Source organism: Astatotilapia calliptera, chromosome 3 (assembly GCF_964374335.1).
Source record: "Astatotilapia calliptera chromosome 3, fAstCal68.1, whole genome shotgun sequence".
Lineage (NCBI taxonomy): Eukaryota > Metazoa > Chordata > Actinopteri > Cichliformes > Cichlidae > Astatotilapia > Astatotilapia calliptera.
The window spans coordinates 56424724-56448312 of NC_137424.1; the positions used below are offsets into that span (position 1 = coordinate 56424724).

The 23589-nt window shown below is 39.3% G+C and overlaps 2 long non-coding RNA genes across 2 annotated transcripts; one reads left to right on the forward strand and one right to left on the reverse strand.

Annotated features, from left to right (window-relative positions):
- Positions 1–6881: 6881 nt before the first annotated feature.
- On the reverse strand, positions 6882–12110 carry LOC145425521 (uncharacterized). The gene is made up of 3 exons (XR_013906236.1): positions 11947–12110; positions 10349–10708; positions 6882–9722 (listed from the first exon to the last, which is right to left on the reverse strand). It is a non-coding gene; the product is annotated as an uncharacterized LOC145425521 (long non-coding RNA).
- Positions 12111–13888: 1778 nt separating this feature from the next.
- LOC145425538 (uncharacterized) lies at positions 13889–15056 on the forward strand. The gene is made up of 2 exons (XR_013906256.1): positions 13889–14227; positions 14808–15056. It is a non-coding gene; the product is annotated as an uncharacterized LOC145425538 (long non-coding RNA).
- The last annotated feature ends 8533 nt before the right edge of the window (positions 15057–23589 follow it).

A 23589-nucleotide genomic window follows, 5' to 3' on the forward strand; every position in this document is an offset into this window, starting at 1 on the left:
TTTCACACAGACATCTCACTGCTCAACTTCCCAGCTTGTAATTCACAGTGCATGTTCCGTAAAGTGTTTTCTTACATGCTGTTGCTGGAGTCTTCAGTGTTATAGTTCAGTTGCACTGTCTTTTTGCCTGCTGTTAACTCTTCATGTGCATGGTGTTGCTCTGTTTGTCTTCTGTCTTCATCAGGAGATTAACTGTCCTTTAAGCTTCTTCTCAGGATAAGGACAGAATGAGAGGTGAAGCTGTCAAATTTTAAGCCAAAGCCTGGCCTGTTTTCACCCCAATTCTTTTAATCTATCATTTTGCCGCTGTACTCATGTTTTCAAGTTGAGAAGAGCCCACCTGTATTGACACACTGAAACATTTAATTAATATGCATTTTCATTACTATGTCTTAATACATTCAATCTCTAATTCATCTGTTTTCATGTCGCAGCGTCACAAGCTCACAAGCTATATTCAGACTTGCTGGTTCACTTCCTGCTTCACTTCCTGCCAGGCACACACACACACGGCAATTTGCATACACACACACACTTTTTATTTCACTGAATTCTCATGTTTTTACAACCTAAGCAAACTCTTATTTCGTATTTACAGTCTATAAACCCTCTGTAACTCTGCTAAATGTTGATATAAAAAGAATGCACCCTCAGTACACGCGCACACACACTTAAATATACTAAGCTCTTTGCATCTGCAAGCATTCACATCAAAATCTTCAGCGTGCTTAGCAGAGCTCTTTCGGCACAATTAAGTTTTCCACACAGATCACCATTCTTTCAGCTCAGTTTTGTAGCATCATTCACACAATACTTTCATCAGCATTTTGTACACTTCCCCGAACTTCCTTAAAAGATAATTGTCTCTCACACACACACACACACACACACACACACACACACACACACCCTGTTCTCTCAAAACAATGTGCACCTTTAATCATTCATCCAAATAACAATTTTACACTTCATTTATATATTCACACATTTATATATATAACAAAAGACTGCCACTGACTGCCAAGATAAATTATTTCCATTACCATATCACATCTTCACTTCATCTTCAAAACCTTAGTACCGGTACACCAAACTTTTCGACTAATTTAAAAGCATCTAAGCCCAGGTTCGCCCACCCTGCTGGTCAACTATAACCGTTATCTGTCCGGGACAGCGATCCGATTACTAAGTCCTATCTTATTTTATAAGCGCTTCCCGCAGCTCCACCTCATGAACGCCCAACATCCTGCTGGCACCTGAAGCTTTACGTAAAGCTTACCTGTGAACCACGTTTGGAATGGTCACGCCCGGGGCCCCACCCTGTCGGTCAAATGGTGCAAGAAAAGTGGTGCTTGACCACTGATTATTAACGACTGTCCCTACCTGTCACGGGTATCACCCGAATTAACCCTCTCGCCAGAGGAAATTGCCGTGCGTTGGCAGCAAGATGGAGCAATAACACTCAGAACATTTTCCACACCTAGGGAACGCCCTCCCCATCCTAAATAATTTAAATAATTTAAAAGCTTCACTGTGGACTCTAACCTCCACTCTATTATCTGATGCCCGAGTCCAACTCTGCTAATCAATGTGGGAATAAAATCCCTTAACCAAATGCCCTAATCTAATCTCTTTTCTTGGCTGACATAACACACACACACACATAACACACCAACTTCAAACATACTTCACAACACTTAAAAATCCACCCCAGTATTAACAACAATAAGCTTTTGTCAAATCTCCCCAAACTTTACTTTTATTTATCCCAAATTACCCAAAATTATCATGGACATGACACCTGAAATCTACTTAACAGATTTTATCATTTAGTTTAATTTCACCGGTACTGAGCCAATTTGACGGTGACAATCCTCAACTTGGCGAACAAATAATTTAGAATTCATTCAATATGCACAATTTCGCTTTTACTTTGAACAGGTTTGTGCTTACCTTTAAATCTTTTAGACCGGTCTGTTGTCTGCCTCATATCAGATCGTACCTTAAGGTCTGAATTAGTCCTCTCAGCCGCAAAAGAATCTGGGTTACTGGCACCAATTATTAAATTCAGTTCTTTGCATTCCTTTGGCGACGAAGAAAGACATAAGCTGGAAGTGGTCTAACTCAAAAAATGATCTTTTATTTTACATTTTCCGGTGCAGCTTTGCACTTCTTCTTTCTAAAGTCTGTTGCCAGGGCAACTTGTCACCCTCAACATAGTTCTCGTCTCGTCTGATTTATGAAGGCATAAATAAAACAATATAATCAGCAAATAAGCACTAAGAATATATATTAAATACATGACAGTTGTAACATACCTTGGGTGAGATGTAGCAGCAGTCCAGCCCTCGAAATCCATTGGTGATCACTTTTCCACGCTGTCAGATTCCACCGGTGGAGTTGGGCATAACTTGCTTTTCGCAAGTTTATCGCCGCTTGTCATCCACGCCTCCTGCTGAACGCGTAGCGCTACTTTGAAGTTTTTTTTTCGCGCTACTTGTACGGCACTATGTTGCCTGGCGGATGGACATGTGACCAACATACCACTCTTGAACCCCGATACTGTGTGTCTGATCACATGCCCTTCCGCCAGGCAACGTAGTGCCGTACAACAGCGGAACAAACAAAACAAATCGTCTTACGATATGACAAAAAGTTATGGACAATCCATAGAAAAGCCGCACCTGACTAAAATCCGCAGGGTTCAAATCTTGTACAAAAAGTAGCGGCTTATAGCCCGACAATTACGGTAATTGGTGTGTGTTATCTGGCTTGATCATATTTAAGATCGAAGAATTAATTAATGGCAGGACTTCTTTGAGCAGTTTGGTAGGAATGGGGTCTAAAAGACACGTTGATGGTTTGGAGGAAGTAATTATTGAAGTTAACTCAGAAAGATCAATTGGAGAAAAAGAGTCTAACTTAACATCAGTGGTACTAAGAGTAGCTGTAGATGATATTACATCTGTGGGATGATTATTGGTAATTTTTTCTCTAATGATAAGAATTTTATTTGTGAAGAAGTTCATGAAGTCATTACTAGTTAACGTTAAAGGGATGGTTGGCTCAAAACTTTTTGTCAGCCTGGCTACAGTGCTGAGGAGAAACCTGGAGTTGTTCTTATTTTCTTCAATCAGTGATGAATAGTAAGATGTTCTGGCTTTGCGGAGGGCTTTCTTATAAAGCAGCAAACTATTTCTCCAGGCTAAATGATGATCCTCTAAATTTGTGACACGCCATTTCCTCTCCAGATTACGAGTCATCTGCTTTAGGGTACCCGTTTGAGAATTATACCACGGAGTCAGGTACTTCTGATTAGAGACCTTAGTTTTCACAGGAGCTACAGTATCAGAGTCGTACGTAGTGAGGAGGTGAAATTATTAACAAGATAATCGACCTCTGTTGGGGTAGCGTTCAGATAGCTGCTCTGCTCTGTGTTGGTACAGGGCATTGAAGATGATAACAGTGGGTGGATTATATTCTTAAACGTAGTTACAGCACTTTCAGAAAGATATCTACTGAGATAAAGTCTACTCTCCACTGCTGTGTAATCCCATCCATCCATCCATCCATTCGCTTCCGCTTCTCCTTTTCAGGGTCGCGGGGGGCGCTGGAGCCTATCCCAGCTGTTGCTGTGTAATCAATTATTGTAAATGTAAATGTTATCAGGAAATGATCAGACAGGAGAGGGTTTTCAGGAAACACTGTTAATTGTTTAGTTTCTATGCCATATGTTAAAACAAGATCTAGAGTGTGATTAAAGTGGTGGGTGGGTTCTTTACATTTTGAGAAGAAGCCAATTGTGTCCCATAACAGATTAAATGCCATGTTGAGGCTGTCATTTTTAGCATCTACATGGATTCTAAAATCACCCACAATAATTATTTTATCTGAGCTGAGCACTAAATCAGATAAAAAGTCTTAGAAATCAGAGAGAAACTCTGTGTAAGGCCAAGGTGGACGATATATGATAACAAGTAAGGCTGGTTTCTGAGTTTTACAGCTGGGGTGGACGAGGCGAAGCATCAGGCTTTCAAATGAATCAAAAGTCTGTCTTGGTTAATTAATAGGCTGGTGTGAAAAATTGCTGCCACACCGCCCCCTCGGCCTGTGCTTCGAGATTTCTGGTAGTTAGAATGACTCGGGGGTGTTGATTCATTTAAACTAACATAATCATCCTGCTGCAACCAGGTTTCTGTAAGGCAGAGTAAATCGATTTGTTGATCAATTATTAAGTCATGTACTAACAGAGACTTGGAGGAGAGAGACCTAATATTTAATAATCCACATTTCACTGTTTTACTCTTTGGTTCAGTTATGGATACTGTATTGTTCTTTCTTTGTGACTGTTTATGTTTAAGTTGTTTGTTGCTGGTTTTTAGTTTGTTTTTTGTCTGTTTGGGAGCTGACACAGTCTCTATGGAGATGGGTTTTTGGGGGGGTAGCAGGAGGAGAGAAGCTGCAGCTCTGCTTCCTGGTCCCAACTCTGGATAGTCGTATTTTGGGGGGTTTAATAAATTTGTCCATATTTCTAGAAATGAGAGCTGCTCCATCCAAAGTGGGATGGATGCCGTCTCTCCTAACAAGACCAGGTTTCCTCCAGAAGGTTTGCCAATTATCTTTGAAGCCCACATCGTTTCTGGGACACCACTCAGACAGCCAGCAATTTAAGAAGAACATGCGGCTAAACATGTCACTCCTGGTCTGATTGGGGAGGGGACCAGAGAAAACTACAGAGTCCGACATTGTTTTGGCAAAGTTGCACACAATTCAATATTGATTTTAGTGACCTCCGATTGGCGTAACCGGGTGTCATTACTGCCGACGTGAATTATGATTTTACTGAATTTACGTTTACCCTTAGCCAGCAGTTTTAAATTTCCTTCATTGTCGCCTGCTCTGCATGCTCTGTGGGTGTTCTTCTGCTCAAAGCTGTAGCTTTAAAAATGCATTATCTTGTCAGCTATCTCTAAAGCTCCACTAATCAAGATTGCTGCCCTAACAAAGATATATAATACAGTATATCTGGCCCCTGGAAGACAATTGACTATGGTTGCCGGTGTCTCTAGCTTCACATGTCTGAGAACAGAATCACCAATTACCAGAGTTCGACCCCCGGCAGGTGTGTCACCGAGTGGGAAAAAAAAAACGGTTACACACATAAACAGGTTGGTGGTGTACCTTGGGATTCTGTTTAAGACTATGCTTCCTCCTCACCGTCACCCAGCCGCCCTCTTTCCCCAGCTGCTTGGGGTCTGCCGGGGAACAGCTAGAGGGGCCTACGGTATCTTCGGCTGCACCAGCTACAGGGTCCTGGCTAGCTACGGGTGAATGAAGGGTGCGAAGCCGAGTCTCCAATTCAGCAATCCAGAGCTGCAAATATGCTACATTTGTTACAGATATCATTACTGCTAAAGGAGGCCGAGGAGTAACTAAACATCTGACACAATGAGCAAGAAAGTGCAGGAGGGACAGGTGAAGTAGCCATGGTGCTAACGAGTCGGCTACGAGCTAAGCTAAACTAGAGAAACAGTACAGACAGTGAGTGAATACTTTGGCTATAAATTAGGTAGTGAGTACACAGAAAGTGTGCTTCGGAAGAAGCACGTGAAGATTATACTATGAAAAAAGAATGTATTTAAAAGTTTTTAATTAAATTGCTAAGCAGATAAGCAGTAGCAGTTTTTGATACGGGCGACACGGGCGGTTGCCTGGGGCGGCATCGTGTTGGGGGCGGCATCACGGGCATCAGCTAAAAAAAAAAAATAGCTCGATCTCATGTTGCCCCGACGTCATGCATAGTAGGATGGGATAGGGACCGATTGGTTTTCTATTGCCCATTTGCTGGGAGTAAGGGCGCCCTCCGTTAGTGAGGTGCGCCTGCTGCTTGCGGCACAGGGAGGAGAGGGCGGGGCGGCAGGGGATTCTCTGGCTGGCTGGAGCGGCATCTAATAACCAAAAAATGATGCAGACTTATAATTTGCACAGATGTTTTTTCGAAATTCTATATGCGCGAGAGCCCTCGATGCGCCTGCTCGCTGCTGAAGTCAAAGTAAACTTTATTGTCATCTCCGCTACATACAGTCCAGTATATAGAGAGATGAGACACAAGGCTGCAGTTACAGCAGTGCAAGTAAACAAACAATAAATATAAGAAGAGTAAGAAAATAAATATACACTTTAGGACTCGGGGAGGCAGTGTTCGCCCAGGGTGCCAAACAGGCTAGGACCGCCACTGCAGATAAGCTACTCAGAAACACCACTCTGTTTGAGCAGGAACAGGAAGTGATACTCTACCACAGAGCAATCGAACACCAAGTGACAGCGCCACCAAGAGAATGAATTCAGGCAGATGGGATAACAGGATAAAAGAGCTCAGCTGTCATCTACATAAGATACACACACACACACACACACACACACACTTATCTCTTAGATGATATGAAAATAAAAATATTCATGAAAAACATCTAATACACTATGTTAAGCTGTTAGGATGCCTGGGTCTCTGTCTTATCTCAGTGTGTTCAGTTTACGCTTCTTTTGTCTCGTCAGTTCTGATTTGCCCCAGCTGTGTTTCCCTCCTGTTACTCATTCCCTGATTGCTCCCTCTGTGTATTTAAGCCCTGTGTTTCTCTGTGTCCGTATCGCGATCTACCGTTTATTTTGCTGTGTGTTTTGTCAGTCTGCCGGTGTTAGTTTATTTTGACTTTTTTCCAGTTTTTCCAGTTTTTTCCAGTTGATATTAATATTAATAATTAATAATATTAAAGCTGTTTCTGTTTAAGTTTGTATCTGGAGTCTGCACCTTGGGTCCTATTCCTGTTTGCACACAGCCGTCACTTAACATAAGCATTTGTTTAAAAAAACAAAAAACTTAATGTGTTTAAATGTTTATTGAATGTAGCAGAAACATGAATATACAAAATTAGCATGAAGCTGTATGCTTAACATTCTTCAACATTAATAAATTCCTTCTTTGTTACCAAATTTAAAAGAAATATTTATTGTACAAAACTGTTTTAAATTACATTTTTGTTCTAATTAAAGACTTATTGTGGACATTTCTATGCAGAAAAAAGCACCAATGTCCTTTTTTTTATTTATTAACATACCTAACATAAAATTAAAATATTAATACTATACTAATACTGCTCTCAGAGTCTGTCCACTTTGCAGCCACACACCATCTCCACTCCACATCAACTTCTTTGTCAATGAGACTGAGGTCACTCAAAAAGAGAAACCCAAATGGCTGAAACTGAGGTACGTCTGAGTTAACCCCCGTAAACTCTGGACCTTAAATTTTCAAGGCCTCACAGTGAAACAGCAAAGAGATGTAAAACTGAAATTAAGTCCTGAGAGATATCATTCTGTGGACCAGGTTCAACAAAGCCAGACTTTCTTTTTGTTGTTTTGCTTAACAAAATCTAAAATCCTAGTCAGAGATAACTTTAAAGTGCCCACTCTTAAACATCATATGACACTGCCCCATATCTAATGAAGAGATTTAAAATTTTAAACATTAAATCAACTTTACTGATCTTGTATTCTGGGTATCTCAAATAAAAAAAAAATGTTTAAAAAGCAGCTTCTTAAGGTCAACTATGGGTAAACACTGATTGGTCGACTCATTGATTGGTGTTCTTCAACACACCAATTTGTGTGCAAAGTGTCAACAGCAAAGTCTTTTGGCCATGTTGACCTTTGAAATAGACACACACATAAACCTTCATAAAGTCTAAAGTGCTTCATATGGTTTGTAAACAGGAGCAGAAACAGACACACATGAGGGCTAATTAGTTAATGAGTTAATTAGCCACACATGTGCTAAATATGACAATATCAAAGTCTGATAACAAAGTGCTGGATGAAAAATTTTTAAAGCTTTATAGCTGGAGTTAGCATATCCTTCTGTTGTTGTTCTCCATTTGTTGAAGTGAATTAACATTTTTTTTTTTTTTTTTTTTTAAAGAAGGTAGTAATAATTAAAAGATTGTCAAAAAGGCAAACTTTGTTTTTTATGCATTACTTGGAGTTTAACCTTTTGTCTGGAAAGACTTCTGAAAAAATTGGTCAGGCATAAGAACTGGACTTTCAAGACTTACAAGAACATCTGACTCCTGGGATTCGAAATGTAAAGAGATCGGCGGCTCAAGACTTTTTCATAGTATTGTAGAAGAGTGGGTGTGGTGTAAATGTGCACTGCTCTGTGGCACAGCTCTGAGGAATTTGAAAAACATTGGCAGCAGTCTCATTTAGGGATGGGTACCAGTTCTGACATAAACGGTAGCATAAAGCACATTTCTGTGCTTTATTTCGGTGCTTTTTTTTCCAGAGCTGTGATACACTTTAGATTCTAGCCAATCATTTTACGTTTCCGAGGATAGTAGGCGGGTCCAGGTACGTACATTCTTTTAGAGCAGAGCTACAGATTAAAAATGCCCAAGGCGAAGCGGTCAAAAGTCTGGCTGTACTTCACAGCAAAAGATGCAAACTCAGCAGCCTGCAACAAGTGCTTTAAGCTGATAAATGGCCTGTATTTATATAGCGCTTTACTAGTCCCTAAGGACCCCAAAGCGCTTTACATATCCAGTCATTCACCCATTCACACACACATTCACACACTGGTGATGGCAAGCTACATTGTAGCCACAGCCACCCTGGGGCGCACTGACAGAGGCGAGGATGCCGGACACTGGCGCCACCGGGCCCTCTGACCACCAGCAGTAGGCAACGGGTGAAGTGTCTTGCCCAAGGACGCAACGACCGAGACTGTCCAAGGATACTGTGATACTGTCAAAGGAGGTAACACCTCAAATCCGATGAAACACCTGGCGACGCATAGCGTTTTTTTTAAAAGCCGAGAAATGCACTGTATTTGATAGCTTGCTGCGAGACCTCACACATCTACTGCAGGTGTGGTGCCTGTTATCGGACCCGGAGTTAGCAGCATCCCCCAAAAACCCGAAGAGGAGAGTCCTGGCCCCTAGCCCTGTCAGTGTAGCAGAAATGATGAGGATGATGATGGCAGCAGCAGCCGTTCTTTTCTGCGTGAGTAGCTTAATGTTGTTCGTGTGTAATTTACGTTGAGTAGGCTAACCACGTTATTACATTAATGCATGTAAAGTGAACTAGCAAACATCATCATAGCTACATGCGGCTGTCTTCTTGTTTGATGGCAGATACTCCCTTCACCCTGGCCAAAAAGGCTAAAATGACCAAAGAAAAAGTGGAAAACAGTTAAACATGAGAGGTTTTTAGACAAAGTTTGTGTTTTTTCCATTGTTTAAGCACTGCTTCCAGCCAAGAGTGATGCCATAAATCCTCTATAGCTGCAGAAAAGACTAACATTGTTATCTTTTTCCAAAAAAACAGCTGAACATGAGAGGTTTTTGGACCAATTTTGTGTTCTCCATTCTTTAAGCACCGGTTTGAGCACCGGCACCGTTTCAAAAGTACTGATTTGGCACCGGTATCGGATAAAACCTAAACGATACCCATCCCTAGTCTCATTACAGTCAGAGGTGACCTCAGGAGTAATCTGTAATGGGCTGCTACTTCACATTAATACAAATAATATTATTTACAAAATGTTACAGACAGGTAACGCAGTGGCAGCGCTATGATCACCACTGCAAACAAAGCCAGAGCTGCGTGGAGGCCGATCCTCTTAGAGTTCGCTGGTTTTGATGTCACTTCCACAGGTTTGTTAAAAGTTGCTGCAAAGAAATTGAACGAGCATGAATGAAGGGATCATTCTTCAAGAAAACTTAGTGACTAATTAACAAAGTTAGTTGCTTAAGACTTAAGAGATTAAGACTAAGATCAAGCATGAATTTTAGTTTAACACACTTCATTAGTAACCGCTCTTAAATAGTCAGACCAGACTATCTGGTAACAAACGTCCCGACATGACTCTCACTTAAGTTATCTTTCTCCCCCATTCTGATCCTCAGTCTTAACTTCAGCAGGTCGTCTTGATCATGTCTACATGCCTAAATGCTGCTACAGTGTGATCAACTGATTAGACATTTGTATTAATAAGCAGTTAAACGGGCTAATGTAGCATTCACAGCCTGTGATACTTTATATCATGGCCACTGGTTCAGGATGAACTTAACATGATGGCATAACCAGAGAAGAAAAATCAATGTTTGTGAGACAGAGAGAGGGTAAAGGAGTGCATGGTTGTGATAATACTGATGCTGATTTTTTTTTCTGGTGACTGAAAATATACACAAATGTATAGATTGAGTACAGTACTTTAAGTATGCAAGTCTAAATATTTGATACTACATAGTTATTGTTATGGAAACCAGCAAAAGAGTCAGTGGTGTCATCTTACCTGTAACACTGAGGTCACAGGTTTTGGAAATAACTTCTTCGTTAAGGACAACGATGCAGTGATACATCCCCGTGTCGTTGAGCCTGAGATCAGTTAAGAGACATTCAAGTCGTCCTTTCCTGGCGAGCTGTGGATCACACTGCAGTCGTCCTCTGTAGTTCTCATCTGGATACACCTCAGTGCCAGTCTTGCTGTTATAGAAGAAAACCCGTGTCTTCTTTTTCACATTCATTAGGTCTATTTGCAGGAAGTCAGGAGGCCTGTTGGTGTCTAAATGGAGCAGTCATGTTATTGGGATGTTACTTTTTTCCTCAGCTTGGTAGACCTCCTGTTCTTCACTCATAGTGAAGTTACTTTGACCTGCAGGAGGAAACAGACACAGAATAAATTAGGAACCATATTAAAAGGCAGAATCAGCTCATGAAACTCAGTAAGCATACTGACAATCTCAGGAGTCAGGCGTCTCTTTCTGACTGTCTTTTATGAGGAGAAGCTAATCAAAAGAAAGTTATAGAACAGAGATAAAACGTATTGTTTGAGAGCAATGAACTGACAGCAGAGCTCTATTTGTTAGTTTCCACGTACACAAGTGTGTGACGGTCTGCTTTGCTTAGTTTTCATTACGGGGTGAATGTGAGGCCCAGTGTGGACTCGCGGTCTCCATCAGGGAAAGAAGAAAATATTTTCTGTAATTCAGAGCACAATTTCTCTGATTTTTGAAGTATCAAACATTTTAAATCATGTGATTTCAAACAGAAATCAGAGTCTAAGAATCAATATCAGCACGAAGTTGACTGAAGCAGGTCTCTGGACTTAGAAACGTTAAACGCTGCAGATGGGATTTCTTATCAGATGACTTTGACAATGTGTTTGTCCTTGGAAGAAACACATTAATAAATAGAGATGGCAAAAATCAACTTTTTTAAGTTTGAGTTTCATTTTGAATGAAACTTTTTTCCCTTCATACTATTTTCAGATTTCTCGTACACCAAATCCAAGGATTTAAAGTAATGCTCCGGATGCAAGGATTTCAAACACCATTTTGTTATATCGTAGTTTTTGCACTCACGATAGATTCACTTCAAAAACTCTTTGATCTCTAACATGGATTTTATGATTGCACAGACGTAATCGACGTCATGTTTTTATGCAGCTGAAAATGCTGCAGACAAATGATTCTGAATCCCCAAATTGGATTCTGTTCATCTGGACGTAACGTTTTGAGCAGGAAAAATTTTTCGTCACTCATCCAAGTGACTTCTTCAGTCTCAGCCGACTGCAGGTTTCCCAACCTTATCAACAATACATTTGCACAATGACTGAAACTAAATGAACAATGGGCTGTGAGATTAGTTCCTTGATATACAAATTGTCACGATTATTGATCAACAACCATTGATTCAAATTATTCTGAAGAAACATATCTAACGTATTTCTGATCTGAAGAGGAATGCAGACTCATACTTTAGGCAATTATAAATCTAAAGTACAGTTCACCTATTTAAAGCATACAAATGTCAGAGGAACCTTATGGAACACTTGTTATATACTTTTATAAAACTATCAAAGCTTGCAGGCCTCTGTGGACATTTACTTACTGCAGAGTCCTGTGTCGGACGCAGAAGGAGCATAGTCACAGAAAAAGAACAAAATTGTCCAAATATCTGAGGTAGGAATCCAAATTTATATACATTAAAATCATAAAAAATGCATCAACTCTCTCAAGGCTCCAAAGAAAGAAACAAACATATTCCAACGTTTCTCATTGCACAATAACGACACACCTTCCTGCTTTCCCCTAAAGTCAAATGGAGCCAGTCCGCCCCCTCATGTAGGCAAACCCAGACATGCAAAACGAGCTCATAGCTGTGAGATCATAATGCTCAGAGTTTTATATGAGCAAAGATGGTTATTCTGTGTGGAGTTTGTATGGTCTGTCCATGTTTGTGTGGGGGGATGTGAGTCACTGTTGAGATACTCTGGTTTTCACTTATTAAACATTATTTAAGCTTTAGGTACTACTTTTAGAATATTTCATCTCTACATCAGCTCTCTGTTATGATGCACTGCTACAGATTCAGCAGACTGAGGGACAGTACATTAAAATTGCTTTGAACCTTTAGCTCTACTGCTAAAAAGCTCCTAAATAAACACATTGATAGACTTCATTTTTTAAATGCTGTGTTCATTCCAGGTGAACACTGCGTAGGCACAAGTCATGTCAGGACAGCCTCCAGCTTTCATTCTCACAAGCTGTTTATTTGCATTCTCTCAGATTGTTTTAGGTTTAATATTGCTCATGAAAAGAAAAAAATCTAAACCCTGGTTACAGCCTGTTTTACTCTGTTCAAATTTACTAAGTATCAAATTCCAAATATGAGCCCACAATCAGTTCATATTTAGTTACTAAGAGTACTTTGTTACTTCAAAAAAGCGCCCCTCCGACAGCCAAATCCATATGTTCTCTGATTGGATTGCTACATTTGTGATTGACATGACATTGACCAATCAGATGAAAGGAAGAAAAATAGGGTCAAAATTCGTATTTGTAACTTGCAGAGATTCACACGGTTTTTCTTGGCTAAGTCCAAATTTCTAGTTTATTTTTGGGGCATGGTCTGTGATGCCACTGCAGGTGAGATGGACGCACCTGCGCACATCTACAGTCATGCCTCGCCGGCATAAAAAGCTGTTCTTGCCTGTGATTGTGTTGTTGGTGATGTGTGTGGCTGGCATAAGGAGAGCTGAAGCCGCCGAGTGTGACAGCAACCTTGTAAAAAGTGTATACAATAAAGATCTGGAAAAGCAGTTGAAAAAAAAGCAGTCGTCGGGCCTGTTGTGGTCGTTCACAATTCTTATATTCAGATTTATGTACTTAGAATTTCCACTGTAGAATTTTCCATACCTTTTTGGGTCTACCGTGGCTCAGGGGGTTGGGAAGCGTATCTGTAACCGGAAGGTCACCGGTTCGATCCCCGGGCTCTCTGTCCTGGTCGTTGTGTTCTTGGGCAAGACACTTTACCCTACCTGGTGTTGGCCAGAGGGGCCGATGGCGCGATATGGCAGCCTCGCTTCTGTCAGTCTGCCCCTGTAGCTGTGGCTACAACTGTAGCTGCCTCCACCAGTGTGTGAATGTGAGAGTAAATGAATAGTGGCATTGTAAAGTGCTTTGGGTGCCTTGAAAAGCGCTATATAAATCCAATCCATTATTATTAAGGTGAAAGACGTGTGTCAGTATGACCAGATGTAGCCTGCTTAACTATGTAGAAGAATGAAACTCCAGCGCTTCCTGGAACATAGATAGTGGGAGTCACTATCTGCCCGGCAACAGCGAGGGTGGGACAAGAAAATGTTTTAACTGAACATGCGGGAGTTGTGTTTGATGTTATAAAAGAGATGCTGCGAGGACTCAAAGGCAGACCAGGTGACTGTATAAGTGAGATGTTTGCTATCCACTTGCTCTCCTGCATGCAACAGGTGTAGCTACAGCTGATCACATTGCAAACTTTAATAACAGAAAATTCCAACACAGTGTACACAGCAAATTCAAAAGTGTTAAATTTTTTGGTGTTAATAGTCTTCTTGCAAAAGTAGAGTTAATTTTACTCTAAGCAAAGTCACATTCTTTTAATGTAACTCTGAGGTGTAAAATGATAGTAGTTCAAATCGAGTGTTAAAAATGAGTGTTTCTCTGTCAAATCTGGAGGTGTTACAATGGAAACATTAACTCTTGACCTCTTAACTCTGAACTCCTAGAGGGGCTATGACACCAACAGAGTAAATTCACAGACTCCGCCCCCAGCACGGCTCCAATCGAAGCTGAAGTGAAGCCGTTTCAGAACATTTTGCTCTACATATTTGAGTTGTTTGCCATGCTTGGTAAGTCATTTTTTCAAAGATTGTTTCAATTATTATTAGGTTTTACTTCTGTGGCTCTTTGGAGTTGAGACAAAGCTGTGTGAAAGGCATTAGCCATGTTGCTCGCTGATAGCATAATATTCTGTTTTAGCTAGCTGAAAGGTATTGTTTGCGGGCAAATACCACAGCCTTGAAAAAAGCTTGCATGTGAATTTTCAGTCAAATTTTTTGGTCAAATACACCTAAAACAATGTGTAGAATGTGAAATGTTGGTATAATGGTGCTACTTGAATCCTGAAAACGATCGCCCATAAAAAAAACGAGCAAACAACAGTAGCTGACGTCCTGACTGGATTCTACGTTAGCATAGATCCCTCCAGAGTTTTGTGCACACGGTTTAGGTAAAAATGAAAAAGGTTGAGGTTTTACATTTAGTTCAGTATTACCTGTTGCCTGTGTCTTTGTCTTTTGAGAAAATACTTTACACAAGTAATGGCTCAAAGAGGATTCCTTTTTTTTTTTTTTACTGTGCTGCAATTGTTTACTGGATTATTTGTGCCATTAATTAGTGTCAACTAATTTTTATTCAATCTCTGCACAGGATATGCTTGTGAAGATGGAATATGGGGGAGAGTGGAAGTGCGTTGAAGTTCCACAAAGGGATGAATGAAGGACATGCATATTGTATTGAAGAAATAAGTGATGAGAATGCTGTTATTTGCATTTACCATGTCAGACCTTTAGATAAACAAAATTCTAATGAAAGTGAGAACATGTACACTGTTACATCTTTCAGAAAATGTTTTGAAATTGTGGTGCACAGTTCAGAATAAATGTTTTTCAAAAACCATTGCATCTTTTTAGTAAATGTTTATTTCCAAAATAAATTTCTAGAAGTTCAGAACAGTAAAATTCCCGCTTTTTCAAATTCAAATTCAAATCAAATTCAAATTTTATTTGTCACGTACACAGTCATACACAGTACGATATGTAGTGAAATGCTTGGACAACTGCTCGTGACCTAAAGAAAACAAAAAAGGAAAAGGCTATGAATAAGATAGGAAATAAATATGAAAAATTAAAAAGGGTAAATTTAACTAGGAAGGAATAAAATATAAATTAAGGTTAAAAATGAAATAACTGTACAAGACAAATTAGAATGAAGGGTAAATTTAACTGGGAAGAATAAGATAAAGATAAATATATAAATTAAAGTTGAAAATAAAATAACTGTACAACAAAATACACAATACACAATATAGAACTATATAAGAATGTATGAAGAAATCTAAATATAAATAAATATATACACAATAACAGCAGCTGTACAAGTATTAACCGGAAATGAAGAATATAGTGACCAGTGTTGTGCAAAACCAAAGTCCAGAAAGTCCAGTGTGTGTGTAAGAACCATATGTGTGGGTCAGTACTGTGTGGTGGTGTGATTGAGAGACCGTATCGCCTGCAGGAAGAAGCTCCTCCTCAGTCTCTCTGTGTTGGTTTTTAGAATGAATTAGAAGATAACTCTTACGTAGTTAAACTAAAATACTCTTTGAGAGTTAATATATAAACTCTTAACACCAAGTGTTAAATTATCAACTCCAGACAGATTTGGTGTTTAACAGTAAATCAGAGTTGACGTACCAACTCTCCAAAAAGAGTTCAATTAACACTCTCTGGTGTGGACCCATATAGACACTTTAATAGTGTTGAAATCAAATCCGACAGTGTTAATTTGGACATGCTGGATTTGCTGTGTATACATGTACAAAGAATACTATGAAATGGAGAGACTAGACATATATAGAATATACAGGATTTTTTTCCCTGTCATACTTGTTTTATTTGTTTTGAAAATACCACATGCATTACGTTAAGTGACTTTGGGAGAGACCACTACCTCAGCAGTGTAGGGGAGAAATGGCAAGATTAAATACAACCAAACGGTGTATATATATATATATATATATATATATATATGAGAAAAGGATCCGAATTGCAACCACCACCACACTCTCACACACACACACACACACATATATGTGTGTGTGTGTGTATATGAGTGAGACTTGACTGTACATGGGCTCCTGGGCACGTGTCCAGGTAATGGCATTTTAGCAGCTGCACCACAACAAGTAGTAACAAGCCAACACAGCCACATCAGGCTGCTGCTGGAGAAGTGCAGGTGGAGGGACAGCAGCCCGAGAAAGACATGCAGGAGGATGGAGCTGAACATCTCAGTGTCCTCTTCATCCAAAAACAGCTTCAAAGTGTTTCTTTCATCAATCAAGAAACTTAATTTTGCCTCAGCTGTCAACCACAATAGTAGCACAAAAGCAAATGTTTCTGATATCATTAATTAAAACATTTGTTTAGAATGTAATGACTTTTCACTACCTTAGCAAATCAAACAAAATTAATATCAAACATTTGTGCTATGTTTGTTTTAAAGATATTAATAAAAGTCTTTAGAGGTCATCCAATGTCAACCAGCCCCCCACATTAACGAAAACAAACAACATTGGTGCCAGTCAATTGTGCTATGTTTGTGCTGGTTTGTGATGAACTAGCTATTATTTTTGTTGTTGAGTTATTCTATTAAACTTGAGCGGCTTGTCAGTTCTATGTATTTAGTTTTTCTTACATGAAGCATGGCTAAAATATTCCCATAGTTTTGTATTTTGCAAATAAAGTTTCATTTCCTGGACAGAATGCATAGTTTATTTTAACTATTATAAGTTAATCTAGTGGTTTGCTTTTAAAGAGTGTGATCATGATAAAACAAATATCCAATACTGATGTGTGTTTCACAACCTTTTCACAGTAATGAAAGGGGCTGGTTGACCTTAGATGAACTCTAGAAACTTTTATTAATATCTTTAAAATGATACCAGCACAAACAAATTTTTTTGCAGCACAAACCAGCACAAATGTGGCACCAATCATGTTTGATTTCATTAATGTGGGGGGGGGGCTGGTTGACCTTTAATCTTACATTAATATCTTTAAAACAAAAACAGGACAAATAAAACTTTTTACAGCACAAACGTTTGGCATCAGTTTTGTTTGATTTGAAGAAGGCTGAGCAAGTGAAACAGGTCCAATGCACTAACAAGTCATTTAGAGGTCAGGAGCCCCAAATAATCCCAATTCCAGAAAATGTATTTTTGAATATTTAACACTTTGCAAGATTTCTTGTTAAAAAAAATCCTTTTTTCTATCCATGTTACAAGAAGACAACAAACAAAATGTAGCTGTAAGCCAGTTGGAACACCCCCCAGCCCCAGCTTTCCTCTCGGTCCCATAAAGAGATAAAAGTCTAAACAAGACCCGACATGAAAATATGAAAGCTTATGATATTGGCACATTAGCAACTGGGTGCTACTTTAACACACAAGGTTTACACAATCCAGCGAGGTTTCCATCTCAGGAATGACGTCCATCATGACCATTTATTTTTCATGTGCATCATTAGGAAATTCATAAAATAATCCATATGAGTTTGCATTACACAGAACCACATGAGATAGTATAAAAAAAAGACCCACACCCAGCTCTGTGCTGTGACTACATGGCCAAAGTTGAAAATAGCATTAGCTTCACAATGGCTAAGACTTTTAAGAAAACCGTGCGCTGCCTCAGAAAATGACCATAGATGTGAGCTGTTTGGATGAACTGCTGTTAGAAGCTAAAGCTAAGCAGTGCTGTGTTGTCTTTAGACACTCAGCTTGAAAGCACAGGAAACAGAACTTTAACTTTATATATTTTATTCTAAACCATGATCTCTCTGTTTCCAGCCAATAATAGTTGCACCTAAGCCATCTTTAGAAAAAAAAGAAAAACAAACAGCTTGTGAGGATGGAAGGTATGCAGCCATGGTAGTCATACAGTTGTACAACTGGCATGTGTCCAAAAGAACGTTACAGAGCATGTTTGCCCAAGGCGTGAAGATGTCGGATAAGGGGGTGGGGGAGTTTTTCCTCTTTTATATGTGTTTGAATAGATCTGTGTGCTTCAGTCCTACACAATCTCTTCACTTGGTCGCTCCTGGATTACTGTAGCAGTCCCCCGGACCAAGGAAGAAATAGAGAGAGCCTCGACGGGTGCAGTCATTTTTACTTTGAGATTCATTCAGAATCTAACAGTGCTGAGGTGCGCCAATGCACCGTGAAAACTAAACAGAAACACAAAATACATTTTGTTAGACGCTTATTGGAAATATGAACTCAAATAAAGCAGAAAATACAACAAAATATCAACTGAGCAATCAAATACAACTTAAAACATGTACCTCGCTCCGCATTCCAAGGGCTGCAAATTGTTAATTTCGCTAGAGTCCGGTATCACGCTGCTTCACGCTTCATTGCCTACTGGGACATGTGCGGCACAAAAACCGGTCTGAGCTGGAAGTGCAGCTAGTGCAGTTAACTAAGCAACAGAGCCCTCTACTGGACACTACGCGTAGCTGTTCAGGCTTAGATCAATAAACAAAACTGGACCTTTACAATTACTGTGTGGCTCTGATCAGGAGCATGTCCACGGAGCTGTAACTGACATTAGCTGTTCACACCTCAGAATTAGGTTCTGTGGTGGTGATGAGCTTCACAACTGTGCAAGGAGATCATAAGATACACCAGAGCAGTGTCATGGCAGCTCATGTAACAACTGTTAATCTAGTTATTTTTGTTTCCACATAAATTCAGTACTATTCCTGAGTCGCTGAGCACGATTCTTCATCTGCTTTCTCTCATGTGCATTTAATGATGTACGTGTGCTCAGTATTAACGTTTTAGAAATGAAGGCAGAAACATTTTGGGGCAGGAGGGGTTGTACTACAGACATCAAATAGAAATATGTGCCTTACAAATTCACGAGTTTCAGTAAAAACAAAACAAAAAAACTTGAACAAACTGCTTTTATTGTGAGATTCATGTTCTGCTATGACACTGGGCTGAGTAAGCATTTTGAGCTGTGTTGACTTTGTTCTTCACCTCATTTCTGTCCTCTCCTGTTGGACTGGGCTGTTGGACTTTTGTGTGTGTGCGCATGCGTGTGTGTGTCTGTATGTGTGTGTGTTTAAGATTGCCTTTAATACTGGAGACATAGTATATAATACTATATGAGTCTGCATAATAAATAATGTTATGCTATAGATTATTTTTCTGATGATGCCGGCACATTTGTAAGTCTAGAACTTCTTTGAGCACTTTCTATCAGTCATTGTTATTAGTACCAGGATCATGAACAGGAGTGCTGATGACTCTTCACCTCTGTCTCCTCTCACAGGGAGAAGATGATCTGCAGGATCCTGCTGCTCATCATCCTCACCTCATGTGTCTCTGGTTAGTTTACAGCTTCACTTTATGAACTCCAAATAAAGCTCAACAACAGATTTGTTCCAGTTCTCAGTGTGTCTGCTCCTCTCTTTCCCTCTCTGTCTCCTCAACAGGATCATTTGTAGTCAATGTGACACAGACCTGCTATCAGGCAGAGGAGAACCACAACATCACACTGGAGTGGACGTTCACCACCAACATGTTTTGTTTGTGTAAGTTTGGTCAGAAGGTTCCTTTGTAAGTGCGCATGCGCCATTAGCGTGCTGCCTGCTGTAACCCTAATTTCCTCCGGGATTAATAAAGTATTCTGATTCTGATTCAGACCTGATGGATCCTCTAAATTCCTTTTTATCATCTGTGAACTGATAGCTGAGGATAAAGCTTTTGTCCTGCATCAGTTTTCAGTTTTATTTGTCATATGCAAGTTAGCACAGGGTCAGCATTGCAATGAAATGTGTTTGACGAGCAGCAGTCACTCAGCAGCATGGTACAGTAGAAGAAAATAAAATAAAATAATAAAAAAAATAAATAGAAAAATAGTAAAGAGCAAAATATTTGAGAGACATGGTAAAAGAGAAAAGATGACTAAATATATATGTATCTATAAATATAAATATATGTACACTAGTGATTAAATAAGAAAATTTCGAAAAGAAATATGATGGGGGGGGCAGATGGGATATTGCACAGGAATGAGCAGCAGAAAATTACAGTATTGCACTTTTTAAATATAAATATCAATAACAATAAAGTGGAGTGACCAGTGCAGATTAAACAGAGTACTTGTGAAGCTGCAAGGTAGCTTCTGAGTGCGTCCTGTGGACTGTGTTGTGTGTGTTTAAGTGTTGTGGTTGAGGTGTCGTATGGCTTGGTGGTAAAAACTGATTTTAAGTCTTGTAGTCCGAGCAGACAGACTCCTGTAACGTATGTATCAGGTTCATGAAGGTGTTGAGGTGTCAGAGTCTCAGGATGAAAAGTTTTCGGGACGAGTCCAGAGTGACAAAGACGCCCTCAGAGAAGGACGAATCAGACTTCAACTGTCCAGACTCAGGACTGATGACTCGGGTCTGTACCTGTGTGAGGTCAACACTGATTATGGCTTCAGCTCTGCCAGCTGTCGACTCAACATCATTGGTACGTTGATTTAGTAAAACTTTTAAGATGAGTGTCATATTCTCCTGAGATCCACCCTATTCATTAATGTCCTCTGTAATGGATATTTGTTTTTGGCCTATATCTTTTGACTTATTTGAGGTACCCTCCTAAGTCCTGATGTATGCCAGTGAAAGTGTAGAGTATTTGATGTTGAGGACATTTAAACACAGGATCCAGAAAGCTGTTTCAGACGTTTACTTCTGCGTTAATGTTGTTTTTGTAGATCGTTGCATGGATGTTTTTTCCTGTGAATGTTCAAGTAAACAACGAATACTTACAGTTACAAACTAATCCAGAGTGTCAGTGTAACAAGCTGCTGAAAGAATTAAATAAATTAGGATAACTGAAGCATCCACCATCTTGATATTTTCTCTGTCTTTAAGGAAACTGATCTCAGGAATCGAATGTTAATATTCCTCTACATGTAGTTTTGATCAAATGAACCAATAATCAATTTTCTCAGTTTACAGGATTCTCTTTGTTCTCATTATGATGGTCAGGAGGTCCTAACAGGATATGATGTTATTCATAGTGATGTCAGAAACAGTAAAGCTTTAAACTTAGATTTAATAGATTTATTTCAGCACCTTCATTACCAATGCAACTTATTCTGATGTGTTGTTAGCGTAATTGTTTTTAATAAATGTGAGCGACTCAGATGTTTGTGTCTCTGCAGCAGTGAGGGATTGTCCTGAACCTGAGAGAAAACCTGAGACATCAAACACAGTCAGTCCTCTACTGTGGACTGACAGCAGCTCTGCTGCTTCTCTGCTGATTTCATTCATTTACTGTCTGGATAAAAAACAGGATTTCTACTCACCTAATAATAGATGTCAATCAGTGGAAACAGTTTGGTCAACAATGTAAACGAGACTGTTGGAGTTCACTTTAATAACATGATGGACAGAATAATGAGACACGATCCACAAAATCATGAACTTCATGGAAATCTGTTCATTCATGAGCTATAATCATAAACTTGATGAAGGAAACTGTTTTACATTTTACAACAAGTTTACATTATTTTGAGGTTAAATTTTAGGGTTAGTTAATTTCTATTTCTATGCAAAGCAAGAGGAACTTCAATACACAGCATTATATTCACAGTTTAAACCAGATATTTACATACACTTTAGGGGAAAAAACATGACAAAATTGTTTTTAGTGTTAAATATAAATTTAGGGTAAACTTGTTTTGTTTTGGATAAATAAATATTGAAATATCGTTTGAATTAGTTAAATGTCAGAATAAAGAGAGACAGAGCTGTCTATTTTTATCACTTTCGTCAAATGTAGGAGCACATATACACTAAGTTTATTGTTAATTAATAAGAAAACTCCAGACGATTCCATTCTGAGCTGAAGAAGCTTCTGATAGGTTAGTAGAGTCCATGTGAGTAAATTGGTGGCACACCTGTGGATGCATTATGTGTTCTTTATTATAATGTTCTTTTTTATTATTATGCATAATTATGTTCTTTTCAAAGAACATAATGTGTTCTTTGCAAGAACACATACAAATAGATTACACGCAACATTTTTTCCTCCTGTACATCATTCCTGTTTTACTGTTGTCTTCAAACATTACTCATGAAACCACCCCACAATAACAACAGCGCCTTTCTTGGAAGTTACTGAAAACTGAACTGAAGCTGTAGTGAACACAAACAGAGGAACAAACTGGCTGATGTAACCTGACCTCAGGCAGCCGGGCGTGACAGCTGTGTTTGCATATGAAACTACACTTGGTTCCGTGTCCTGTAAGGACTGATGAAACAGGTACAGAGTGAAAGAAGGACACACAGCAAACGTATGGATTTTACCTTTTATTTATTTTCTTTCCTGCTACTAATGAATTATTAGCCAGACAGCTCTTTTGTGAACAATGTTAAATATTTCTGTTAGTACACATCATCATGTGAAGCTGAGGTTGATTATATGGGATAATGTTGTCCTCTGAAAGGGGCTCGTGACCACAAAAAGTTTGAGAACCTCTTTTCTGGACTGAGGAGACTGAAGGTTTCCCACTGCAGGCAGAACAGACTCTGTTGGAAGGACTAAAGGTGAGACATGAACCATGAATTTGTTTTGTTTTTTGTTCTGTTTTGTTTTCAGACATTTGTTATTTAAGCTCATCATGGCTGACATGACTGTTAATGCCTCTGGATGAGCTCTCTGTGTAGTTTATCATATTTGATTCGGGTTGGTTGAGTCATTTCTGGTAGCAGGGCTCTAGACTGCAACCAATTGAGTCGCAAATGCAACTAAATTTTTCAATGGTGCCACAAAAAAAATCCTATGTCGCAGGTCTTTGCAACTCTGAAAGTCTCCGTGTGATCAACAACAAACACACATTATGCCCATATTGTGGTCTAAACCAATCTGAGATAGTCAGGAGCAGGACCTCTCTGATTGGCCGTGGTCAGAAATTCCTGTAGTCCTTCGTGTACATTTGAACGTGCAGGTGGATAGAGGGAGGTGAGTAGCTTGAATAAAGTGAGAGCAGGTAAACGGATTCCACACAAAGACGTGAACACAGAGCGCGGATCCGACGCATCAGAATCAGCTTTCTCACCCGACGGCCGTAAATGGACACACCGTCAGGGCTGAAAGCCGACAGCTCACTGATTCTGGGTAGTGAAATGTTCATTTTCAAAATTCATTTTGTTTCTTTTCTTTGTTTCTTTCATTTTTTGTTGTTTATAAAATTCTTTTTAATGTATTATTTTAAGATGTGTCTTTAAATCCTGCAGTGGTTACACACAGTCTGGCGGGGAAGTTATACAAGTGAAAAATAGCTGAAGTAGAGGATGCTTTCTAGAATGTGTGTTATGTACCAGGAACATACCTTTACATAAATATTGACTCAAACTCCTGAAGCATAAAGTGATG